We start from the raw sequence: 6,384 nt of genomic DNA, 5'->3' as shown, positions 1-6,384 counted from the left end.
TCTCTCTTTCTTCCCCGCTTCCCTCATTGCTCTCTCTGTCTCCCCCTCCTGCATTACATGGGCGCGCACACACACACACACACACACACACACACACACACACACACACACACACACACACACACACACACACACACGAATATTCAGTTCTGCGTCTCTTGTTTAGGGATCAGAGAGAAGACACACACACACTTTCTACAGGAATAGTTACTCGTGTTTTGCAGGATTAAGCTCACATGCAGATCTGTATCTCAGTAGCTATGTGTCTGTATATGAGTTTGCACCCCAAACAATATCACCTCAAAAGAAAGTTTCAAAGAGGCTGCCAAACATGAAAGTCACACACGGTCCCAGTAGAAGATAGGAACTTATGAACAGCCTGTATTTAGTATAGGTATGAGCTTAATCTTGAAAACACATGAATAACTACACCCACTGAAAGAATTCACATGCATTAGTGTTCGTGGAACCAGACCTTCAAGCTAGCGAATGTAGTAGTTGCTGAAATACTTCATAAGAGAAAGCAAAAGACCCTTAAAAAAGTAGAACAAATCATTGCACTGTTCCTTTATCAAAGCTTAAAAAATGGACAGACATTAAATATTAGTGGAGCTAGCTTAAAAACCAATACACATTTTCTAATGTGCTTTGGTATTTTAGTGAGATCAAGTTAAAAAGGAAAAGAAAAAAAGTAACGTTTCTACTACTAAATACAACTGCTCATAAGTTTCTGACTGTAATTGGGACCATGTGTGACTTTAATGTCTGGCAGGCCTGTCTAAGCTTTCTTTGGAGGTAATATTGTTTGGGGGGGTTCTTCAGTAACGTGGATATTTGATCAAACTTCTTCAGGGCAAGAGTTGTCTCCCTGGCGCAATTATTTACATCCTTCAGAGGCATATATTAAGTGCAGTAGCTGTACGATAGTGCCGTGGCACTTGCATTGTATAGTCAGGATTCTGTCATATTGTATAATTGGGAATGGGAAGGCTGGTTTCTGAGCTAGTCCAGGGAGTGTAACTATGAATGATCTCCCTCACTGAATCACTTTTCTAGGTTTACATTGTCCTCTGCATGAAAGGAACCTCACCCAAGTTGGCAGCTTGAATCATATTTGGTTACTTGTAGCCAGACCCGATGACCTGGCTTGTTGGAATGAGGCAGCAAAGCGTAATTCCAGGCAGGTCTTTCGGGGCTTAACCGTCGCTGCGCTCTGTAGTTATTGCCACAGGCCAACGCCAGAGTGCTGGGTGACCGATACTGGAAGCAGGAAGGTTTCCCAAGCTGAAAGCACTTCAAAAGCAATTGCAACACTGTAATGTACTAGAGCCTTTAAAGCATAGCAGTTGTATTATATTGAGCAATGTTTGAAAATCCAGGGTAAAAAATATGTCCATGGTAGGCATTGGGCAAATGGCAGAAATCTGCCAGGGGATAACTTGAGGGCAGGGGTATGGGCTTTTCCAATCCTAATTCCGGCTTTCTTTGTCCAAAGCAAGAGATGATCATTTTGTGAGATGCAGCCTGGATAGTGGTGTTCACAATTAGTTTTATTGACCAGAGCTGGCCAAATGATGGATTTTTTTAATTAGTGGCTGTACTGAGAAGCTGGGGAGGAGTGATGCAAATGAAGCAGAACAAACTGAAGCAGACATGTTTTGCACTGTTTAATTTAAATTAAGGAAAAAAACCCAAAAAGGTTTTGTTGGGGGTCAAAATAGACTGTTTCTAATCTTGAGGGCTTATTTATCCTTTTAAAAACCTTTATTTTTTTTTAAAATTTAGGTCAGTTTTTGAGTTCAGGTGAAATGGCCCATATTCAAAAGGAAAACATCTGATAAGTGTAAAAACACTTTTGTTTTGGTCCATGAGCGCCTACTTTTTAGACAAACCGCTGCTGAATTTGATCCAAATTTGCTAATAGTTTCTGTTAATCTGAAATCCATTTTTGGCAAACAAAGTATTGAAGACTGAAGTCTCCCTGGCGCAGGTTCTTTTATCGGGAATAGCCCATGTGGGGAATTCATGTTGCTGACTGGGATGCAAATATGCAGCACTGCATTTTCCATTTGCCATGGTACAGAAGAGCGGGCAGACATGCATCTGAGTCCTCAGCCATGAACTCATGCTGTAGTAATTTAAACAATAAGCCTGTTTTTGAGCCCAGATGTCCCATGGCAGAAAGCTGCCATGTACGGTAATTCATACAACATGACAAAACACATTAGCTGCTCAGTTTTCCTTTTGTTTTAAAGCAACAAATCTTCATGTTTTCTTTATTTCTCTCAAGGCCTCTGGAGGCTGCATTTAGTGAGTGGTGGAAGAAAAAGTGATAGACGAGAGCAGGAGAGAAGTGTGTAAGTGGGCGAGTTTAGTTGCTTCAAGTCATGTGGTTATGGCAAAGCTGCTTCCTTCCATAAGGCTTAATAAATATCAAGCTTATATAGAAATGTCCCTTTTCAAATGCATTAGCCTGCTCCATCACATAGGAAGGGGAGAGGAGGGTAACAAAGGGACACTAGACAGCAGAAAATCTATGTTATCGGAGATGAAATGTAGCTAATACAAAAACCTGTTAATACAACACTGTGGAGTACACAGCTTAAGCAAGAAATAGTGGGGAGGCATGGCTAAGACTTCATAGTTCGGCTATGCAGGGTTCTAGGGTTTCAGACTAACTGTGTCCCTTTGTTTCAACTCAACATGTTATGTTCCTACCACTTAACTAATATTTAGTAGTCACCTTTTTAAAGTCAGAACTGCAAGTTGGAGTTTCCTGAGCTTTTTGACTTGACTCTTGCCTAAAATGTTGCGTTTAATTTGTGGTATTTTATTGCATTTAATTTCCTTGAGCTTGTTTATAAAAAAAAAAAAAGAGTGATTCTGTAGTAAGGCGCACTTTATTCCATGGCATTAACTTCCTTTATGCAATTCACTTAGTTAAACAGTACTGTTCTTTTTCACATTTAATAGATTTCTTATTCTTTTGTACATGTGATCAAGAGTAATTATTTTTGTGGCAAATCATTGGTTTGTACTCATGCATAACTCTGAGACAGCCAGATAAACTTTCCTCCCATATGCTACTTTATTGGAAACAGATCTGGAAACTGGAGTTAAACTGCAGTGTTGGTTGTGAGGTGCAGCTTTGTGGTATCTGGCATTGTCTTGGAGGCCTGTGATGGTAGGTCAGCAGTGGACATAATACAATGAGTTGCTCTCTACTTGCTCTGGGTCTTTATTGCAAAACAGTTTTTTCAATAATGGGGACATACCTAATACATGCTGCATATATTCTGCTGCAATGTACCTTGTCTCCATTGGGGTTTTTTTCCAGGAGAAGGGTGTGGGGAGGCAATTCCTGTTGCCCCTGCATGGGGGGCTCTGCATGAACCGCCCCCCCTCACTTCCCCAGCCCTCCCACAGGTGCCCCGCCCAGGCCAGTTCCAGCCCTTTAAGAAAAAACCCCCCCGAAAATCCCCCTGGGCTCACTGCTCCTGCCAGTGGGGGGCAATCCCCATTGCCCCCTGCTGCCCTGCACCACGTGGGGGGCTCTGCATGAGCCCCTGAAGCCTCGAGGCTGTTGCAGGAGCGGTGAGTCCTGGGGCTTTTCTCTGTTTTTTTTTTTTCCTTAAAGGGCTGGAGCTGGCCCAGGCAGGGCACCTGTGGGGGGTTCGGGGGACTTGTGGCAGAGCCCCCCATGCAGCGTGGGGCAGTGGGGGGCAGCAGGGATTGCCCCCCCCCGCCCCACCCAGCAGCACCCGGTGAGCTTTAAAGTACTGAGCAGGGTGGGGGGGGCAGAGAGGGTCAGGGGGGCTGGCAGGGGTCCCCCTATGGTCTCCTCCCCCAGCCCCTAGTACTTACCAGCTCGGAGTCGGCTGCAGCTCCCTGCTGCAGCCACCGGGGACTGCCCGGGATCTGGGATCCTCTCAAAAGGGTAAATGTTCTTCACAAAGCTGCTATTCCTTGACTAGTCAGGTCTCTCCTGCAGTGCTGTGGTTGGAATTTCCTGATCACATTGAACACTTCCTTGGAGACCCTTACATTTGTTTTTTCTTACTCTCTGCATATGCTCAAGAACTGCTTGCAGGGCTCCAGTATTTAGGAAGCCCATTGGTTGTATTTTTGGTTCTCCATTGTTTGAAATGCTCTGATAAAACATTGCAAATAGTATGACATTTTTCCTTTTTTGACGTGACAAACTCAAACCAGCTGTGTTTAATTTTTTAATTAGAGCCTGTGCCCTCTGGGCTTTCCTCAGAATCAATAACAATTCATGTGTGTAACATCCTGCTGCTAAGGCCAGTATACTACCTAAGGCATGGATCCAGCAAAGCACTGAAGCACACGCTTAAATTCAGTCTTGCCAACTCTTGTGATTTTTATTGCAAGTCTTGCAGTTTTAGGTTAGTTTATTTCTTAAAACCTCAGCAGCTTGATTCAAGTAATTGCATGAGAATCTCAGCTTTCTTTTTAAAAGGCAGCAAGTTTTTCTAGGGCTTGAGAGTGTAAAACTTGTAGATGTGAAGCAGACTCAGAAATCAAGTATAAAGAGCCCTGCAATTTGAAAATAGGGAGTTCTTGTTGCCTGATCTCTCAGTTTTGGATATGATTTGTGGGGGTGATTTTTAATCGAGTGCTTGGCATGTCAGAGAGCCTGCCTACAGGCTCAAAGTTTAAATGTGTGCTTGAGTGCTTTGCTGGATCAGAGCCCAAATTAATCAGTAACAACACTTCAGACAACAACTAAGTTTATCACTAAAAAGTGAAATGAATGAGCATTGCCTTGCTTAAAACACATCTGGAAAACTTGTATATTTCTTGGTGTTCACATTAGCAGAAATGCATAATCTTTTAAAAATAAGAAGCAGGTTTCCCCTGTCTTTGAATTCAGTAGGGCTGTGTGAAGCTTTGCTGGCTGTTTTGTTTCAATGCTGTTTTGATTTGTTTCAAGTTCGAAACAGTGAAACTGAAGTGAAGCAAAGGGCTTTGAAACAGCTTTGAAACACAACGAGACCAGTTGAAATGTTTAGAAAGTTTTGAAATGTTTTGAATTTTGAAGCAGCCCAGTGGTAGGAGGCAAGGGAGAGCCAGGGCTGCGCTCCAAGCAGCTCTGCAGACCCATGTGGCTCAGCCTCGTGGGGAGCGCAGCCGTGGCTCTCCCCACCTCCCCAGATCAGTTGTGGTGCGGGGCCCAGGGCAAATCAGTTCATGTGTGGACTCGCCGCCACCTTGGGATCGAGGTAGAGGTGGGTCCCCACACAAGCTGATTTTCCTCGGGTCCCACATGGGAGCTGATCGGAGGAGGGTGTGGGATCCAGGGCAGATCACTCGTGCGGGGACCTGCTGTTGCCCCGATCCCGGGCTGAACTGCCCAAGAAAAACTTCACAAGCGGATTTTCCCCGGGTCCTACGCTGAAGCCGATCGGATGAGGGTCCAGGGCAAATCAGCTCGGGATTGGGGTGGTGGCAGGTCCATGCACAAGGCAGCGGCAGGTCCCTTCATGGTTTGATTTTCCCTGGGCCCCACACCCTCCATTGTGGGGCCTGGAGAAAATCAACTCATGTGGGGACCCACTGCCGCCTTGGGTCCCTGCATGAGCTTATTTTCCCCAGGCCCTGCACCAGAGCTGATTGGGGCAGGGTGTGGGGCCCGGGACAAATCAGCTCGTGCAGAGACCTTTCCTGGCCCTGGGATCGGGGGGGGTCAGTTGCTGGCATGAACTGATTTTCCTCAGGCCCCGCACCAGAGCAGACCTGAGGAGGGTGCAGGGTCCAGGGCAAATCAGCTTGTGCAGGGGCGGAAACCTGCATGAGCTGATTTGCCCTGGGCCCACTGGCTGCTGGCCCCAGCCGGCAGCGCCAACCTCCTGTCATTCGGCAGACAGATCAGGGGCTTGCCAGCACCATTGGGAGGGCAGTGGCGGCTGTGCTGGACGGCTCCCAAGGCTGCAGGCCCTCAATCTGCCTCCCAGATCACAGGAAGCTGGTGCTGCCGGCTGAGACCAGCGGCAGCACGGATCTTCAGCTGGCTGTAGGCGAAATGTCGAAACAGCATTGAAACAGCCAAAGAGTTTTGATGAAACAAAATGGAACAGTGCTTTCAAAAGAAAGCAAAACTCGAAACGAAACACTGTTCCACTGAAATGTCAAAACGGAAGTCAAAGCGAAATGATGCTGTTTTGCACAGCCCTAGAATTCAGCAAATCTTTCTCTTGCAGTAATAGTCTAGACTGGACTGTGCACTTTTCTATGCCAGTTTTAAGAGTACAGTACTAGCACTTCATAGCAGAAGAGTCAGTCAGAAGGAAACTAACTTGGCTGAGTGGCTCTATAGGCTGCAGATCAAAATGTTGTAGGCTGAGCACATGTCCAGTCTGATGT

The 6,384-nt window shown here is 45.7% G+C and overlaps 1 protein-coding gene across 1 annotated transcript in view; it reads left to right on the top strand.

Moving 5' to 3' along the window:
- SERINC2 (serine incorporator 2) overlaps positions 1–6,384 on the top strand; it is a 35,270-nt gene that overhangs the window by 909 nt on the left and 27,977 nt on the right. The gene's annotated exons all lie outside the window — the stretch shown is intronic.

Source organism: Gavialis gangeticus, unplaced genomic scaffold, assembly GCF_001723915.1.
Source record: "Gavialis gangeticus isolate Ggan-Ray unplaced genomic scaffold, GavGan_comp1, whole genome shotgun sequence".
Classification (NCBI taxonomy): domain Eukaryota; kingdom Metazoa; phylum Chordata; order Crocodylia; family Gavialidae; genus Gavialis; species Gavialis gangeticus.
Note: the sequence above shows the minus strand (reverse complement) of the source record. Positions and strands in the feature narration are given on the sequence as shown.